At 44.2% G+C, this 18,779-nt stretch overlaps 1 protein-coding gene across 4 annotated transcripts in view; it reads right to left on the bottom strand.

Annotated features, from left to right (window-relative positions):
* daam2 (dishevelled associated activator of morphogenesis 2) overlaps positions 1 to 18,779 on the bottom strand; it is a 339,423-nt gene that overhangs the window by 270,620 nt on the left and 50,024 nt on the right. The window contains exon 1 of one of the 4 annotated variants that reach the window (XM_072551072.1): positions 68 to 394. The exons of the other annotated variants lie outside the window; for them this stretch is intronic. The gene's annotated coding sequence lies outside the window, so the exon portion shown is untranslated. Of the gene's footprint in view, positions 1 to 67; positions 395 to 18,779 lie in introns of those variants that run through there. 4 annotated transcript variants of the gene reach the window in all.

The raw sequence follows: 18,779 nt of genomic DNA, 5'->3' as shown, positions 1-18,779 counted from the left end.
GAATATCAGCTTTGAGAGCAACTCCCAGTGCCAAGCATGCAACACTAGCCTCCCTCCTTGTACTTACTCATTCAGATCGAAGGATGATAGAGCATAGTGACTCAGGTGCCCTTAGCTGCAGCTTCTTTCCTTTACTTGCGTTTCTCCCAAAGGATTCTTATCCTGGACAGTGGTTCCAATTTGAGGAGAGCTGGGCGCAGGGAGGAGGTAGGGGGATTGGGGTGGGGAGGTGTGAATCAGAGCAAAGTCAGGGTGTCATAGGCTTTCAACAGAAGAACACTGATACAGGCGAAGCAGAACCAGCTGGAAGATGTTCGTCGTTCAGAGCCTTCAATGTGTCACTAATCTGTGAATGATCAGAAATCCAGTGGTAAATGGGGACGGGGGGGGGGGGTAACCTCACTGCTAACTCCGCATCTGCAGCAGATACTGCTTGTCTCCTTTCTTTCCCGGGAGTTAAGCCGCTCTTGAATGCTGGAGTGTTACAGTGTGTCAGGTCTGACGACTGGTTTTGCTCAGCTCGCTTCTCTGCAGTGAATGAATGTGCTTTGCATTTCAAGTCAACCCAGCTGCAGTTTGTTTAACTGCCTTCTGAGTAAGCTGTAAACAAGGGAGCTAAGCCAAAAGAGGTCAGCGCCAAGAGACAGAGAGAGAGAGAGAGAGAGAGAGCCACTCACAGGGGCATGGAGGCAGAGACAGAAAGAGCACCAATGCCACTGTACACTCAGTCTGAGGCAGACAGAGAGAGAAACATAGACACCAATACAGATGGAGACAAAGGCACATACAGTTAGACATAGCATATTAGAGAGACAGAATGATAAATGAATCCCAGGAGAAATACAGAAGAGATATATACATACATGTACACGCAGGTGTTTGAAATCCATGCTGACTATTCATCATTGTATTTCTGTTTTTGAGATATTTTCCTATTCTGTTCTTTATCATTTATTACCACCAACATTAACCTGACCAGTCTGCAGACTTCGGAATATGATATAGCTCACCTCTTCATTATTGCTGTCACTTGAGTTATCTGCCAATTGTCTGGCACTGCTCATTTTTCTAACCAACCTTTCCATGTCATGGTATCTCTGCTGCATTATTTATTTATTTAACTATTAATTATTTTGAAAGGCATGGAAGCAAATACAACCTTGTAAAATGGGTATATCACAACTGACGAATATCAAAACTGATAAACGTGAGATTTTCTATCCTGATCGGAAAAATAAAGTTGTTGCATATGATTTGGGAAACAAGACTCAAAAGGGGGAAGAGAAATGAAGGGAGGAACAAGAAAACGCCTATTGAAAGTAGCCACTGGTTAATAAGGCCATGCAAAAGCACTGCACAAAACAAGGCACTGGCTTTCATTTCCAGGTGGATAGAATGGAAACCTAAAGACTTTATGCTAAACTTGTTCTGAGGATGGGTCACTCGACTCGAAATGTTAACTCTCTTTTCTCTCCACAGATGCTGCCAGACCTGCTCAGCTTTCCCAGCAATTTCTGGTTTCGTTTGTGGCTCATGCAAAACTTGTATTGGCTTATTTTGCAGCGTTATGCATATTTCTGGTCACCATAGTGTAGAGAGTGTAACATACATTGACAAGGATAGTATCAAAAAAAAGTTTTATTGATCAGAAATGGGTGAAGTGGTTGGATTTTAGCTGGTTGGGTTGAAAGTTGGTTTGTTAACAGGAATGAGACACTAAAGGAGAGTGGTCACATTTCAGATCAGAAATAAAAGGGTTTGTGCAGGAGTTTCTCACAGCTTGGCTTTGGGAAGCGGATCATTGCTTACTTTTAAACAGTGACCCCTAGTTCTAGATCCTCACATAACAGAAAACACCCTTACCACATTTATCCTGTTAAGGCCCCTCAGGAGTTTATATATTTCAATCTAGTCTCTTATAATTCCTCTAAACTCTAGCCTGCCCAATCATTCCTCATAAGACCATCTACTTTTTCCAGGAATTAGCCTAGTAAACCTTCTCTGAACTACTTCTGATATTTTTATGTCATTTCTTAAATAAGGAGACAATTACTGTATACAGTACTCTAACTGTGGGCTCACCAGTGCTCTGAATAACCATTGCATCACTCACTACTTTTATATTCAATACACAATGGCAGCAGTTCAGCCTTCAACACTATTGTCCCTCGAGACTGATTACTAAACTTAGTGATCTCGGACTCAGCCCCACTCTCTGCAACTGGATCCTCAGTTTCCTGACCCATAGGCCACAATCAGTGAAGACTGGGGACAATATTTCATCCTCACTAACACTCAACACTGGAGCTCCCCAGGGATGCGTACTCAGCCCTCTATTGTACTCACTGTATACCTATGACTGCGGCGCCAAATACCTGACTACTGCCATTTACAAGTTCGCTGATGACACCATCATAACTGGTCGAATCTCAGATGGCAACGAAACAGTCTACAAACGGGAGGTGGAAGACATGGAAAATGGTGCACTGAGAACAACCTAGCTCTTAATGCCGGCAAAACCAAGGAACTCATTATTACCTTTGGCAGGATGTTATTCATGCCCCCCTATACATTTACAGCACAGAGGTGGAATAAGGGGAGAGTGTCAAGCTCCTGAGAGTGGTCATCCACAACAAATTTTCTTGCACACTTCATGCGGACGCACTGGTTACAAAGGTCCATCAACGTCTCTTTTTCCTCAGGCAGCTGAGAAAATTTGGCATGACGGTGAATACCCTTGCCAACTTTTATAGGTGCGCCATCGAGTGCATTCTGTTTGGATGTATCACTACCTGGTATAGCAACTGTACCATTCGAGATCGGAGACGGTTACAGACAGTGGTGAACACAGCCCGGACAATCACAAAGGCCAACCTCCCATCTATAGAATCTATCTACCAGGCCCGCTGTTAAGGAAAGGCTGCCAGCATTGTCAAAGATCCATCCCACCCTGGCAATGTTTTTCTACAACCTCTACCATCTGTAGAAGGTACAGAAGCCTGAATACATGCACCAGCCGGTTTCAAAACAGTTTCTACCCTACTGTTGTTAGAATACTGAATGTACTCACAAACTCTTAACATTCGCCTGTACCTGTGTTTTGTTTTTGTTGCTGTTTACCTATTATTTACTTATCTGTGCTACTTAACTCTGTGATCTGTCAGTATTGCTCACAAGACAAAGCTTTTCACCATGCCTCGGTACACATGACAATAAATTCAATTCAATTCAATGGCTTGATAACATTCTACTAGCATTCCTGATTACTTACAGTTACCAGCTCAGTAACCCGGACTTCTTGCACTCAGGTGTTCAGATTTGCATCTACATCTACATTTATTTGAGCTATAGGGAGAGGCTTAACAGGCTGGGGCTGTTTTCCCTGGAGCGTCGGAGGCTGAGGGGGTGACCTTATAGAGGTTTACAAAATTATGAGGGGCATGGACAGGATAAATAGACAAAGTCTTTTCCCTGGGGTCGGGGAGTCCAGAACTAGAGGGCATAGGTTTAGGGTGAGAGGGGAAAGATACAAAAGAGACCTACAGGGCAACTTTTTCACACAGACAGTGGTACGTGTATGGAATGAGCTGCCAGAGGAAGTGGTGTAGGCTGGTACAATTGCAACATTTAAGAGGCATTTGGATGGGTATATGAATAGGAAGGGTTTGGAGGGATATGGGCCGGGTGCTGGCAGGTGGGACTAGATTGGGTTGGGATATGTGGTCGGTGTGAACGGGTTGGACTGAAGGGTCTGTTTCCATGCTGTACATCTCTATGACTCTATGATCTCAGTGCTCTACAATCCCACTGATATAACATGATTCATTCTTCCTTTCTGCCAAAGTAGACAGGAGAGTGCAATTAATAAAGCATATATATGCCTTATCAACAGTGAAATCGAGTAGCAATGCAGGGTGGGTATGTTAAACCTGTATTAAAACTGGCTAGGCTTGTGTCCAGTTCTGGATACCTCACTTGAAGATAAATGTGAATGGAAAGTGCAGAAAAGATTCACGAGGATGGTTTTGGCACTGAGGAAATTCAGTTACACAGACAGAAGGTGGGATGTTGCTCCTTTGAGGAAGGAAGATAGAGGTGAGATTTGATGGAGGTCGAAGAGATGTAGAGCTGTATAGCAACTCATCTGTCCAACTTCGGTCCAACTCATCTGCGCCGATCAGACACCTTAAATTAATTTAGTCCCATTTGCCAACATTTGGCCCATATCCCTCTAAACCCTTCCTATTCATCTACCCATGTGTTCAAATCTATGAAGGTTTGGGAGGAATAGGTAAGGATAAACTGTTCCCATTGGTGACAGAACTGAGTACCAGAGACTGCTGATTAAGTTAATTGGCAAAAGAAGCATTGGTGACATGAGGAAACAAACTGTATCACGTAAAGGTTTAAGGTTTGGAATGCTCTGTCTGAGACTGCGGTGGAGGTAAATCCAATAGAAAATCGAACTATTGAAAAGAAAGAAGGGGCACGCTCAGGATGATGGCTGGAGACCCATCAACTTTACAAATGGGACACAGTCCCAAAGTAGTCTCCTGTCCCCATGGTTGCCTCTGATCTGCTTCCAGATTCAGTGGGCCTGATCCCATCCTGGCCTCAGCTCTTGGCAGCTCAAAATGGCATGCAGCATACTTTCTAACTACCCTTCTATCAAGGTAGGACTGCTGAGTCAGGACATTCCCCATCTTCAGGAAAGTACACACACATTGTCAGAAACGATGTGAAAAGGACAATTTACATACACACACATAAACTGAAAGAGACAGATGGAGAAATTTGACCAGAGAATCTATCTTCCCTTCAACACAACCCCTGGTGTTTCTGTGAAGAGTTTTTTGATCAGATGGTTATCTTTACTGAAAGAACATCAGAGAAAATGGTTCATAAGAGACAAGAGTATCAGGTTTCAAAACATTTTTAAAAAGAATCCATATGTCAACTGGGAAGGGTTCAGAGGGCAGAATGGTAAAGGAGCCTCCCCAAATATAGCTGTCTAGTGACTGTCCTATTTTTAAAGCCAATCTGCCAATCTCCATTAAAATAAGCACAGTTCCCAAATGAGCTGTAAATCATGATTAAAATACCCACCGATAATTTGCACGGGGGTTCTGCTGAACTCAGCAACAACATTTTACATCTGTATGGAGGTTTGAAGTGGGAAAATGTCCTGAGGCAGCTTGATTACAGAAAGACTGATACCAACCCATATCCAGGAGGATGAGGAAGGTTGAACAATGGTCTTGGTCAAAGAGGCAGGATTTTAGGAAGTGGAGGTGGGGATGTGCAGGGAGGCTTCAGTAAGGGAACTCCAGAGCCCATTTTCCAGGCAACTGTAGGCACACACACTATTGGCACAACTTTGGGAAGGTGGGATGCATGAAACCCAAGAGGAATGTGGGTTGAGGCCTGGTGTACGTTAAAGAAACAGGAATGGCTAAGGTCAGAGCAGGATTTGAACACAAGAATTTCAATTTTAAAAGTTAGCCAATGTAGTTCAAAAGGTTTATTTGGAAGTTCAAGCTTTCAGAGCGCTGAAGGAGCAGCACTCTGAAAGTGTGCACTTCCAATTAAACCTGTTGGACTATAACCTGGTGTCATGTGATTTTTAACTTTGCCCACCTCAGTCCAACACCAGCACCTCCACATCAGGGCCAGTGTAGGTTAGGGGTGCAGCCGAGAAGGATACATGGGAACTTGATACGAGTTAAGTTACAGCCAACAACAACTTACATTCAACATTGTAAAACATCTTGCAGAGCATTATGAAACAAAATATCCCACAAAGCCATATAAAGAGATATTTGGATGGATGATCAGAAGCTTATTTAAGGAACAGCTTAGAAGAGGAAGATAGACAAGCTGGAACTCCAGAGCTTCGGGTTTTAAGGCACAGCAAATGGTCTGATGAATGAAAGAAGCAGAGGAGAGTGAAGATCTCAGAGGATTGTGGAGCTGGAGGAGATGACTGAGACAGGGAGGGCCAAGGATGTGGAGGGATTTGACAGCAGTTGTAAAACCCAAGCATTGTTTAACCAGAGATCAGTATATGTACAAATTAACATTCAGACACATTGCCCAGGAATAGTCCAATCAGGCTGCGTCTCTCATTCACATTGAAGAGTTTTAATGGAAAAATTAGATTGAGGAAAAATATTCAGCATAAAACTTCATAAGATTTGGCTGATTCTCTGCTGGGAATCAGGAATTAGTGAATGGAATTCACTTCACCCTCTAACCAAGCTATTTGCCGAAGACTTTTCAAATTGGCATCAGATAGTACGTCACATCACACTACGCATGGCAAAGGTGACCCCGGGATTATGACTATGAAGGAAATGGAAAGAAGAGGGCGGCATTCACTGAAACAGAACATTTGAAGGGAAAACAAATAACTAAGAATCTTTATAACCACAGTGGCTCAGTGGTTAGCACTGAACATAGAACATAGAAAAATACAGCGCAGTACAGGCCCTTCAGCCCTCGATGTTGCGCCGACCGAAGCCTACCTAACCTACACTAGCCCAATAACCTCCATATGCTTGTCCAATGCCCGCTTAAATGACCCTAAAGAGGGAGAGTCCACCACTGCTACTGGCAGGGCATTCCATGAACTCACAACTCGGCATTCCATGAACTCACAACTGCTGCCTCACAGCGCCAGGGCCCTGGGTTCCTGCGACTCTCTGTGTGGACGTTGCACATTCTCCCCTTGTGTCTGTATGGGTTTCCTCCGGGTGCTCTGGTTTCCTCCCACAGTCCAAAGATGTGCAGGTTGGGTGGATTGGCCGTGCTAACTAGCCCATAATGTTAGGTGCATTAGTCAGGGGTAAAAGTGAGGAAATGGGTTTGGGTGGTTTACTCTTCAGAGGGTTGGTGTGGATTTGTTGGGCCAAACAGCCTGCTTCTACACAGTCGGGAATCTAATCTAACCCAACCTCAACCTCAGGTGGTTACAACGTGGAGTGTAAATTATGTAACACTTCAAGAGGCAAATGAATGATTTCCAACATGGTTCTTAAACATCAGAAGCATCAAAGGATTATAAGCTCGTGCAAACATTATGAGAGTATTGAGTATAATACCACAAGACAAGCAAGTCAATCTCAACACTTAATAGAGGATTAGGTTAACACTTGGGAAAGGAGAAAATATTAGAGGATGTGAGGGGGAAAGCCAGAAAGTGAAATAGTTCTGGTGTGAAGTGTCACCATGCCAGGAATGTTGGACCAAATATACTTCTCTGTTGGAAAAGCAATCACTTTCTGTGTGGAACAGTGAGAGAGGAATCATGTCAGCAAGTCTCAGGGGAGCTAGATAAATCTATTGGTGATTGAAGGGTTTATGAGACAGAGCTCAGTCTGGTATTTTTCAACTTCTGGACTTGAGTGTTAGAATGGTCTGTCCAATGGTTAAAGATCTCTCGGTATCATTTTAGGAAAGACAGTTTGTTCAATATGCTGACCACATTCATCCTCAACCACATAAACAACTCAACATTGCTGATTATGAGACTTTGCTTTACACTAATTAGCCACTGCATTGATAGGCATCACAACAGTGACTATTCCACAGAAATGACTGCAGAGCATGCTCGGGACATGTTTTCCCATGAGGTCCCTATTCTAATCAACAAACTTAATTGCTTCTTGGAAGGTAGAGATTTCAATTACTATCTGTGTCTTGCATTTTGTTTTATAGGAATCCCATGTTTAAAGCAGAAGAGGCACAGAAGAGACGGGAAACAAAGGTGCAAAATTATAGAATCGTGAAGTCCTAGGGCACAGGAGACCACTCTACCCTTCATGACCATACTGGCTGTTAGAAAGAGCTATCCAATTGCTCCCAGTCCTCTGCCCACTTCCCACAGCCCAGCAAAGGTGCAGGTATTATTGGATATTTCTGACTGCTTTAAGTCTCACTAAACTGTGTAATTATGTTCAATACTGTTGTGTGAACCAGCAATTGCAAATAAGGTAAATCCTCTGGCCTTTCTCTCTCTCTCTCTCTCTCTCTCTCTCACACTCACACACACACACACATATACACACACACTCTCTCTCTCTCTCTCTCTCTATCTGCATCAAGAAAGACAAAAAGCAGTTTAACATCGAGGCTGTGGGCACTTCAAAACTAACTCATGCCACCACTCCCACCCCACCTCACCCCCACGCCCCTCCCCACCCCTTCCCTTATTAAAAAAAACACAACGGCAGGTTAGAAGGTGAGCAAGTCTGCTGACTCCTACCAAAAAGGGTTTTAGTCACTGAGGTCTTTCTATTTCGAAAATTCTCACCCTTGTTGTCAAATCCCTTTGTGCTCTCCCTATCTCTGAAATCTGCCCCCAGCAGAATATCCCTCTGACATCTCCTGATTTATCCGATTTTGACCAGACCCCTGTTTCCGTCACTGGTGTAATACCCTCCCAAAACCTCTCCACTTCTCCACTTGTCTTTCATTCTTTAAGGCCTCTGCCTACTCATTTGACCACGCTGTTGACTATCTGCATTTCACGGAAGCACAGAATTGTTATGACAAAGGGGGCCATTCAGCCCAGTGTTTGTACCACCTTGTCAAATGAATCTCATTACCATCTGCCAATCTCCTGCTTCTACCCCATATCCTTGTATATTATTTTTATCCAAATAATTATCCAATTCCATACACTGACTATGAGCTGAGTGGAAACATTTTTCCTCATTTCACCTTTGCTTCTTTTACAGATCACTTTAAACTTAGGCCCCTGTGTTTTTGTTCCATTTGCTAGCAGGAAGAGCCTCTCCCTCTGTACTTTGTCCAGCCCGCTCATGATTCTGAAAACCTCTGCCAGATGGTCTCTTAACCTTTTTCTCTCCAAGGAGAACAGCCCCAACTTCTTCAATCCATCCTCATCAGTGAAGTTTCCCTTCCCAGTCTAGTATATCACGTTCGCATCCTTTCTACAATGTGGCATCCCAAACTGTGTACAGTACTTCAGCTGAGGTGTAACACGTGTCTCGAACATGTTCAGGATCATCTTCCTGCTGTTGTACTCTGTGCCCCCATTGATAAAGCCATGGCTACTGTAAGCTTTACTTCTCAGTCCATGGCTGTCTCTCTGTCACCCTGCCTAATCTTTGGCCCCGTTATGTTTTCCCTAGATCACTGGACTGTGTGCAGCTCTTGTCTCATTCAAATAAAACACAAAGCATTAAACAAAATGCCTGACATTGCACATCATTACTCCTGTGGCTGTCTGTCACTGGGGTGAGTCAACCAATGTTTTGGTAAATAGACTGCTAAAAGTTCTATCTCACAATTCTCAAAGAGGGATCCTCTATTTAAATGTAATTCCATACAATTACAGAGTCAAGAATACTGTTGGAAGCCCTTGGAATACTGGATCAGAATTATTCTTTGATTTGGCCAGTGTTTATTTGGCCCCAAAAGTGGAATTCATTGGGTGGAGCATATTTAAAAGTTGTATCTCTGTCCCTCAGCCCATTTTGAAAACAATTGAGCAGTCTCTTCTCAGTTCCAAGTCTTCATACCCAATGGGATGGATACGAGGTTGAGAAAGGAGTTGGGGCAGTCTCTATGTGGGAGCAAATCCACAACATAGTACCCTCTTTGAGTGAATACACTCTGGGAGCAAAAGGAATCCCAGTTTCCAGGAACCAAAAGTTAAAACATTTGGAAGTCAGGAATAAGTTAGCGAGTAAGGCACTTTTTGTTTTAAAAAGGGGTAAGGTTGGGTGTCCCTCTAGATTAAGGAAAAGGGCAAGAAGGCAGGTCGATAGCAATGTTGCCAAAATCCACCATTTTCAAAGGGATTCTCAATTTCACTGGGGGTCTTATCGTAGCAAGGAGGTTGTGCAGCAGAAATTGGCATCAACTCAGCACAGGCTCTACCTTAAAAGCACACACCTACAGTAATCCCTTTGAGAAATGTAAACTCCCCACCATGGTATACCGAGGGCTGAGGCACTTTGTATAATCCCCCAGACTGTGTGTCCGACGTGAAATGGATATTGTCAATATGAGCTGTAATTGTAAGTGTAACAAGACAACTCATTATCCACATAATATATTGGAATAAAGTGATTTGGGTTGCACTTTATATAATGCTCAGTTTGAATTGTTACACAAAATCCCTTTAGAAATGCGACAAATAAAATGTATTTATCTGCAATGAAACCATTGAGCTGGGTCAATTAATGAAGGGGATGGATGTGTTGGGTCCAAGTGCCTTTTGTTGACCACCACTGCCTAAGTCGTAAGGACATGGACTCTGCACAATTAAATTCTCATGAGGCATGAGTCTTCCGTATTGAAGCAAGCCATCAAGTGTTTGATCTGTCTTTCATTCTGTTATCCAGAAATGACTGAAAAAACGTAACTGCTTCAGACAGCGATAAATGAGGTGACCCATGACACCCAGGGGTCTGCCTGCTTCTCTCATCGATGCATCCTGGCTTTAATGAGATTCCAACTGCACCATGCTCGTTGTCTCGAGGCTTCATTCCAATCATTCAGCTTCTGCCAGACACACAGACAAACACACTACAAATGGGCAAGACAGCAAGGGAAACAAAGCAGCTCTCTAAACTGGTTCCTAAGTATATTGGGTGTTGCACGGAGAATTGAAACAAAGCACTCGTTTCAACCACCCAGATATTTACTTTTCGCCAAGGGGGCAGTAGATAATCAAGGGCTTGATTGGTCAGAGCATGCACATATATACACCTCGATGCATTTCCTTCTCGAACAGGGACCACATGGATATATTTAGGCTGACTTAATTGGAAACTCATCAACAGGGATATTTAAAGGAAAATCATCTCCTAGCAGGATTGTTTGTTTGGTCGTTTTCTTATTTTTAACCCTGGCATTGACTACTCTAACAGTTGACTCTCAGACTAGTCTCAAATGAAAGTCTCCCTCTGTTCACCACTGGTTGGAGTCCTAACTTGGAAAGGGTTTCGAGTAGTCTTAATCCAATTCTGCGTATGTCAATCCTAATCAATTAACCACCTCGTCAGCACCAAATCAGATACGGGGCAATTAAGACAGTGCTCTTTGAGGCTAAAAAATACCAGTGTAGGGGACTGACAAAAGGGGCTTTAACTCCCTCACCTGACCTGGGAATGTGGAACAAAAGCAGCAAAGATGTCCCACTGACCAAAAACAACATCCTTCATCCAAACGAGTACAAGAGTTAATTCACAGGAATAAATTACGACGGCTGTCAGCACTCTCTTCAACTCAGATAATTCTCGGCAACTGTTTTTAAAGGGTCCCCATGGGTGACACACACTCCCTAAATTACTTCCTGAAAGTTTGCATCTATGACAGAGGGGAAGTGTTGTCATGGCAACATGTTCTGGCAGAGCTCCACAGTGATACAATCAGTAACCCGGTGGCACCAACCCATCGTTAGGAAGTGAGCGAGCTTCGCACAGTGAGAAAGAAACACTCTGGATCCGAGACATCGCCTCCACGTGCAGTGACATCTGGACCATCTCTACGGAGAAAGTGAGGACTGCAGATGCTGGAGATCAGAGCTGAAAAATGTGTTGCTGGAAAAGTGCATCTCTACGGAGCTGGGATGGCAGGACAGACAGATGCAGAGAAGGACCAGATCAGTTAGGAATATCTTCACTGGCGTTCAGAAGAAATAGGGGAGATTTCATAGACACCAATAAATTCCAACAGGAGTAGACTGGATCAATGCAGGAAGGATGTTCCCAGTAACTGTGGAATCCAGAAACAAGGTCATGGTCTAAGGATACAGGGGAGGCCATTCAGGACTGAGATGAGAAAACATTTCTCCAACCAGACAGTGGTGGGTCTGTGAAATTTTCTGTCATAGAAAGTGGTCGAGCCCAAAGGATTGAATGCTTTCAAGAAGGAGTTAGATATAGCTCTTCGGGCTAAAGGGATCAAAGGATATGGCATAAAAGCATGGACTTAGTTGGATGATCTGTCATGATTGTGTTGAATGGTGAAGCAGGCTGAAAGGGTCAAATGGCCTACTCCAGCTGCATTGTATATGTTTCTACATTTCTACCACAGCACTTCTGGATTAAACAAGCTCCTTGAAAGTGGAGTCGCAGGTAGATAGGATAGTGAAGGAGGCGTTTGGTATGCTTTCCTTTATTGGTCAGAGTATTGAGTACAAGGGTTGGGAGGTCATGTTGCGGCTGTACAGGATTTTCAAAGTTTGGGAGAAGATTTGTAGCTCGAGTGCTCGCTGTTGTGGTTCTGTTCGCCGAGCTGGGAATTTGTCTTGCAAACGTTTCGTCCCCTGTCTAGGTGACATCCTCAGGGCTTGGGAGCCTCCTGTGTACAGGATGTTGGTTAGGCCACTGTTGGAATATTGCATGCAGATCTTGTCACCTTCCTATCGGAAGGATGTTGTGAAACTTGAAAGGACTCAGAAAAGATTTACAAGGATGTTGCCAGGGTTGGAGGATTTGAGCTATAGGGAGAGGTTGGGGCTGTTTTCCCTGGAGCATTGGAGGCTGACGGGTGACCTTACAGAGGTTTATAAAATCATGAGGGGCATGGATAGGATAAATAGACAAAGTCTCTTCCCTGGGGTGGGTGAGTCTAGAACTAAAGGGCATAGGTTTAGGTTGAGAGGGGAAAGATATAAAAAAGACCTGAGGGGCAAATTTTTCACACAAAGGGTGGTACATGTATGGAATGAGCTGCCAGAGGAAGTGGTGAAGGCTGGTACGATTGCAACATTTTAAAGATATCTGGATGGGTATATGAATAGGAAGGGTTTAGAGGTATATGGGCCAGGCGCTGGCAGGTGAGGCTAGATTGAGTTGGTGTATCTGGTCGACATGGAGAAGTTGGACTGAAGGGTCTGTTTCCGTGCTGTACATCTCCATGATTCTATGACTCTAATCCCTCCTCTTTGGCCTTAACATCCCCTGTCAAACAGACACGACTATTTATGCTAATCTCTAACAATATAAGGGACTCCATAAAGAAGCCCAATTTGAGGGAGCTCATTACCAGCCAGATGCCTAGTGGGAATAACACTCCCTCTTTCATTCTTACACATGCCCAGTTTAAAAATAGCATCTGTCAGGTGGTTGGAAATCAAATTCTCTTCAGAGCTTCAAGCATAAAAATACTGATAAATAAAGCTTGACAGATCAAACTAAAATAGGAGAGAAAAGAGTTACCTAGCATCAACAGAGGAATATGCGATAAAAGATGATAAAAGATGAATCAAACCCTCTTCTAATAATTTAAGCTGATAAGGCTGAACCATCACCAAATCACAAAACTGTCATGGTGCAGGAGAGGCCATTCAGTCCGTCATGCGTGTTCCAGCTTCTCAGACAAACACCATTACCTCATGTCAATCTCCTGCTTTCTCCACCAAACTCTTGAACATTATTTGTATCCAGAAAAAAGTCCATTCTTTTCGATTACCTCAATTTGAACCTGCCTCCATCAGACTTCAGGCAGTGCATTCCTGAATTACTTTCATCCACTTTCAGCCAGAGGTGCCCTAACGGATGATTCATCTCGGCCTCTTCCAGAGATCCCCAGCATTACAGATGCCAGTCTTCAGCCAATTCGATTCACTCCACATGATATGAGCTATGGGCCCTGACCACATTCAACAACAGTACTGAAGACCTGTGCTCCAGAACCCCTCCGAGCCAAGCTCTTTCAGTACAGTTACAACACATGCATCTACCTGACAATGTGGGCTTTTGCCCAAAACGTCAATTTTGAAGCTACTTGGATACTGCCTGAACTGCTGTGCTCTTCCAGCACCACTAATCCAGAATGTGGAAAATTGCCCAGGTGTGTCTTGTACATAAAAAGCAGGGCAAATCCAACCCAGCCAATTACCACCCCTTCAGTCTACTCACGATCATCAATGAAGTGATGGAGGGAATTGTCAACAGTCCTCTATAACCAGAAATAGGCTACATTTGAGAGACTAGACTGCAGTCTCTCTCCTCTCCTTCTCTTCATTCCACTCACAGTGAATGTGAAATTCTCCCATCAGAAACACGGCAACAAGGCAAGCCAGCATTTCAAAAAGCTTCTTTCTTCGCAAGAAATAAGGCAGCGCTTCCCCTCTGAGATCAGGATCCATGTGTGTCAATTTTAACATAATGTACAAGTCATATCGAGTTGTGCCCACCATTGAAATCAATGGAAGTAGTGTAAGCCTGTGATTCTACCCAATCCTGGAAGTTGCATTAAAATAATCCTCATTGAAATTGCCAGACACCTCTTCCCACAAATCCATGTTTCCAAAAACGCTGGGTTTGTCATTCAATGCTCACAGTTCCAATGCGATCAGAGCTCATAGGCAGGGGAACAATGTTACTTCAATCTCTGCTTCAGTTTGAAGCAATGGTTTTCACATCGCCATCTCTGTCAAACAAAAATACAGATGCAGAAACACATCTTTCTGTAGCTGGGAAAGCACAGCTTTCATTCAGTAGATGGTTCAATAGTAGGACATGTCACTTTGGGCTCTGAACATGCATCGAAGATAGAAAAATTAAAACACATTTTACAGATCATAAAGTTAATATGAACCCAAGAAACCCAAGAAATACTGCAGCCTGGATGACTGCAGCTCCAACAACACTCAAGCAGTTTGATACCATCAAGCAACCCGTTTGATTGTCACCACATCCACAAGCATCTACTCCCTCCATCACCGATGCTCAGTAGCAGCAGTGTGTACTATCTACAAGATGCACTGCAAAGATCCTCGGACAGCACCTTCCAACCCACAACCATTCCCATCTAGAAGAACAAGGGCAGCAGGTACAAGGGAAGAGCACCGCCTTCAAGTTTCCCTCCAACCCACTCACCATCCTAACCTGGAAATATATTGCCAATCCTTCAATGTCGCCAGGTCAAAATCCTGGAATTCCCTCTCTACTGGTCAAGCCACAGCAGGTGGACTGCAGCAGTTCAAGAGGGCAGCTCACCACCACTTTCTCAAGGGCAGTTTGGGACAGGCAATAATTGCTGACCCAGCCAGCAACACCCACATCCTACAAATGAATAATAATCTTTCAAAAGCCAGTCTGCTGATGATCAGATTTCTCCCTCACGATCACAGCCAGATGGTCTATTTTAGTGACTGAGGGGTGAGGAGTCAATGTTAGCCAGAACTTGAGGGGAAAACTCTAGTGCTCTTCTTCAAAATGGTACCATTTAGATCTTCAATACCCTGGGGAAGACAGATGAGGCCTTGGGTTTACCCTTAACTGGAGGCAATGGGGTGGTGACAATGTCACTCGATGAGCTAGCCAAATACTGCCGGGCTTATGTTTTAGGGACATGGCTTTAAATCCCACCATGGCAGGTGGTGAAAATTTGAACTTGCAACAATAAAATTCTGGAAGACAAAGCTGACCTAATGGCGACCCTGTAACCACTGTTGATGGGTTTTAAAAACCCAGCAGGGGTTCACAAATGGTCCTTCAGGGAAGCAAGGCTGATGTCCTTACTTCACTGGCTTACATGTGAATCCAGCCCACAGCAGTGTGATTGACTGTTAACTGCCCTCTGGGGCAGTTAGGGATGGCCAATAAATACTGACTTAGCCAGTGATGCCCAGCCATCCCCAGTGCAAACTGAGTAAAACATCTCTGGAGATGGCAGCTCTGACTGTGCTGAGCATCAGGTGAGATTTTGTGCTTGTGTAGGAGTGAACTGATGGCATTAACTCTCTGAATCAACCACTGAACCATTCAATGTGCACACAGCATTAAGTCTTTGTCCTGTCCCACGACTATCCTTTCATTCTTTCTTCATCTTCCCTTGTCCTATCCTGTCCCTCACCTTTCCTTTGGAAGGTAATGACAAACAGGAGTAGGCCATTCAGCCTATCTACTTTACCATTCATCTTGATAATTGCTCACTATCAACCAGAATTCCACTTTCCCAAGTTGTCCTCATGACTCTGGACATGATTAGCCTTCAAGATTCACTTCAACATGCCAAAGAATCCTCCTCCTCTCATTCCTAAATGGTCTACACTTTATCTGGATGTTATGTCCCTTGGTTATATTCAGTCACCAGTCAGAAAAAAACATCTATACCTGCCTTGCCACATCCCGACAAGAATTGGGAAGTCTCAACGCTGTTAGCCTTCATTCTTCATAACTCTAGGAAACGGGAACAGAGGATTCAGGCAAAGTCTCCTCAATCTGTCCTCGTAAAACAATCCCAGGTTATCTGGTGAACCTCCGCTGTACTCCTTCTGTGGTAAGTGTATTGCTTCTTAGATAAGGGGATTAACACTGTGCACAATACTCCAGGTGAGGTCTCACTGTTGCTGGACACAACTGCAGGAAGATATCTCTACCCCTGTGCTCAAATCCTCTCATGCTGAAGGACAACATGCCACATGCCTTCCAAACTGCCCTGCTGTACCTTACTGCTAACTTTTACTGATTCATGAACCCAGGTCCCTTCAGACACCATTCCCCCAATACTTCCCAACAGCTCGTCATTTAACAGTTATTCTGACTTTTAGACTTTCTACGAAATAAATTGATGCTACAGACTGCAGCTGCCATCCCATTAAGTCACATGAGCAGCCACAGTATGAACACCTAATTTAGCTGGGCTTAAAACACAGAGACTGAATGACCCGGAGAAATAGTTCCCACTCTAACTCCTGCCCTATGGCACAGGCAGAACTAACTCCAAACAGTCCCAGATAAAGTATGCCAAAGATTTCCTTTCCGGCAGTTTGTAGGCAGTACGCTGCACAGTGTAACCACAGAAATCTGGCTCCTGTTCCTCCGACAGGCACACCGCCAAGTTTCCATTGAAGTTTTTTTTCTCTCGCGTAAAATCCTTACAACTTAAGGAGGAACAGTCTCTTTCAAATTGCAGGATTCCAGAGCCAGGAGGCCAGGCTCATAAAGGTGAAGCAGAGCTCTTGACAAGTGGGAACAGGGTAACGTGTTTGATCAGGGTTTGGAAAGGTGGAAAATCTTTTAAACAATGGAGCTCTGTTGACTTTTCACTGTGGCACTTGAACCAGAGAATCCCGACAGTATGGAAACAGGCCATTTGGCCCAACAAGTCCACACTGACCCTCTGAAGAATATCCCTCCCAGAACCATTTCCCTACCCTATTACTCTACATATCCCCCTGACTAATGCACCTAGGCTATACATTCCTGAACACTATGGGCAATTTAGCATGGCCAATTCACCCTCACCTGCACATCTTTGGACTGTGGGAGGAAACCGGAGCACCTGGAGGAAACGCAGGCAGACACAGGGAGAATATGCAAGCTCCACACAGACAGTTGCCTGAGGGTGGAATCGAACACAGGTCCCTGGCACTGTGGGGCAGCAGTGCTAACCACTGTGCCACCATGCTGCCCCCACTGGGCCACCGTACCAATTTTAAATCAAAAGAATGGGTTTTACCAGCACTAGAGGAGTTGGGGAGGGGGATTGAAATGATGACAGGGCGCACAATGCTTTCCCACCACCATGCCATTTACCAACAATGGCAGAGGTTGGTAAAGGAGAAATTGAGCAGAGGATGGTGTTGCTAGCTTTTAACTTACACAAGGGGGTGCCTTATGAACCTGGTATTGTCCCTTCTGCTGGAGCTGGGGTGGAGAGTCTGGATCAGTGGAGGGCTCATATTCCCACACACCTTCCCACTGTGACTACCTCCCCTATCCAACTGTCCTCACCACCTCTTGCCAGCCTGGTAGACCCAACCCCCTACTCCATCTGTTGGGGTGGGAAGCATTCATCACTCAGCTGACTGCATTCCCAGCCGTGACCACCATTCCCGGAGGCAATACCAAGGAGCTGCCGACCCTCCAAAATGTCTGGCAGCTCTTGAAGGAGGGATCTTACCCTTCTGTCACAGTCAATGGTGGAATTTGAATTCAATAAAAAAAATCTGGAATTAAGAGTCTAATGATCACCATGAATCTATTGTTGAAAATCCGATCTGGTTCACTAATGTCCTTGAGGGTAGGAAACTGCCATCCTTACCTGCTCTGGCCTACCTGTGAGTCCAGACCCACAGCAATGCGGTTGGCTCTCGGGGCAATTAGGAGTGGACAATACATGCTGACTCAGCCAGCAACACCCTTATTCCGTGCATGAATAAAGAAAAACAAAATAGGGTCTGGAGCCCCCATGGCAACCAATTCACTGCCAAATGAGCTAAAAGCACGGTTGGGGGTTCCCAAATCACCAACATTTGCTTGATCCACCCTGACGGCATTGTTTCAGCCTTAACCTCATCTTTGCTAAAATCAGAATTACTTGCCTGAGTTCTGTTTTGTGACGCACGTCTAAGTCTGGAGTACACCACACAAGAAAGTAAACTACTTGGCATCTTTATGGCACCTTTCACAACCTCAGGATGATTCACAGTCTATATGAGGCACATTTAAGCTGTAGTTAATGTTGTTACATAGAAAACACCAGGATCCACTTCATAAACAGCAAGGAGTCGGAAACAGCAATGGGATACATCACCCAATAATCTGTTTTGGTTGTATTTATCCAAATAATGGAAGTACTTGTTTATATCTTAGATTTCCACTATTCCCAGGGTTTTGTCTGTCATAACCCAGTTTTAAATGTTGGTCAAGGATTCAGTTTTTGTCAGGACACAGGTAGAACTTCCATTCTCTTCAAGAAATGAGTAGCATGGTGGCTCAGTGATTAGCACTGCTGCCTCACAGTGTCAGGGACCTGGGTTGAATTCCACCATCAGGCGACTATCTGTG

This window comes from Chiloscyllium punctatum, chromosome 3, assembly GCF_047496795.1.
Source record: "Chiloscyllium punctatum isolate Juve2018m chromosome 3, sChiPun1.3, whole genome shotgun sequence".
Taxonomy (NCBI): domain Eukaryota; kingdom Metazoa; phylum Chordata; class Chondrichthyes; order Orectolobiformes; family Hemiscylliidae; genus Chiloscyllium; species Chiloscyllium punctatum.
The sequence above is the reverse complement of the archived record's forward strand: the minus strand, read 5'-3'. Positions and strand labels throughout refer to the sequence as shown.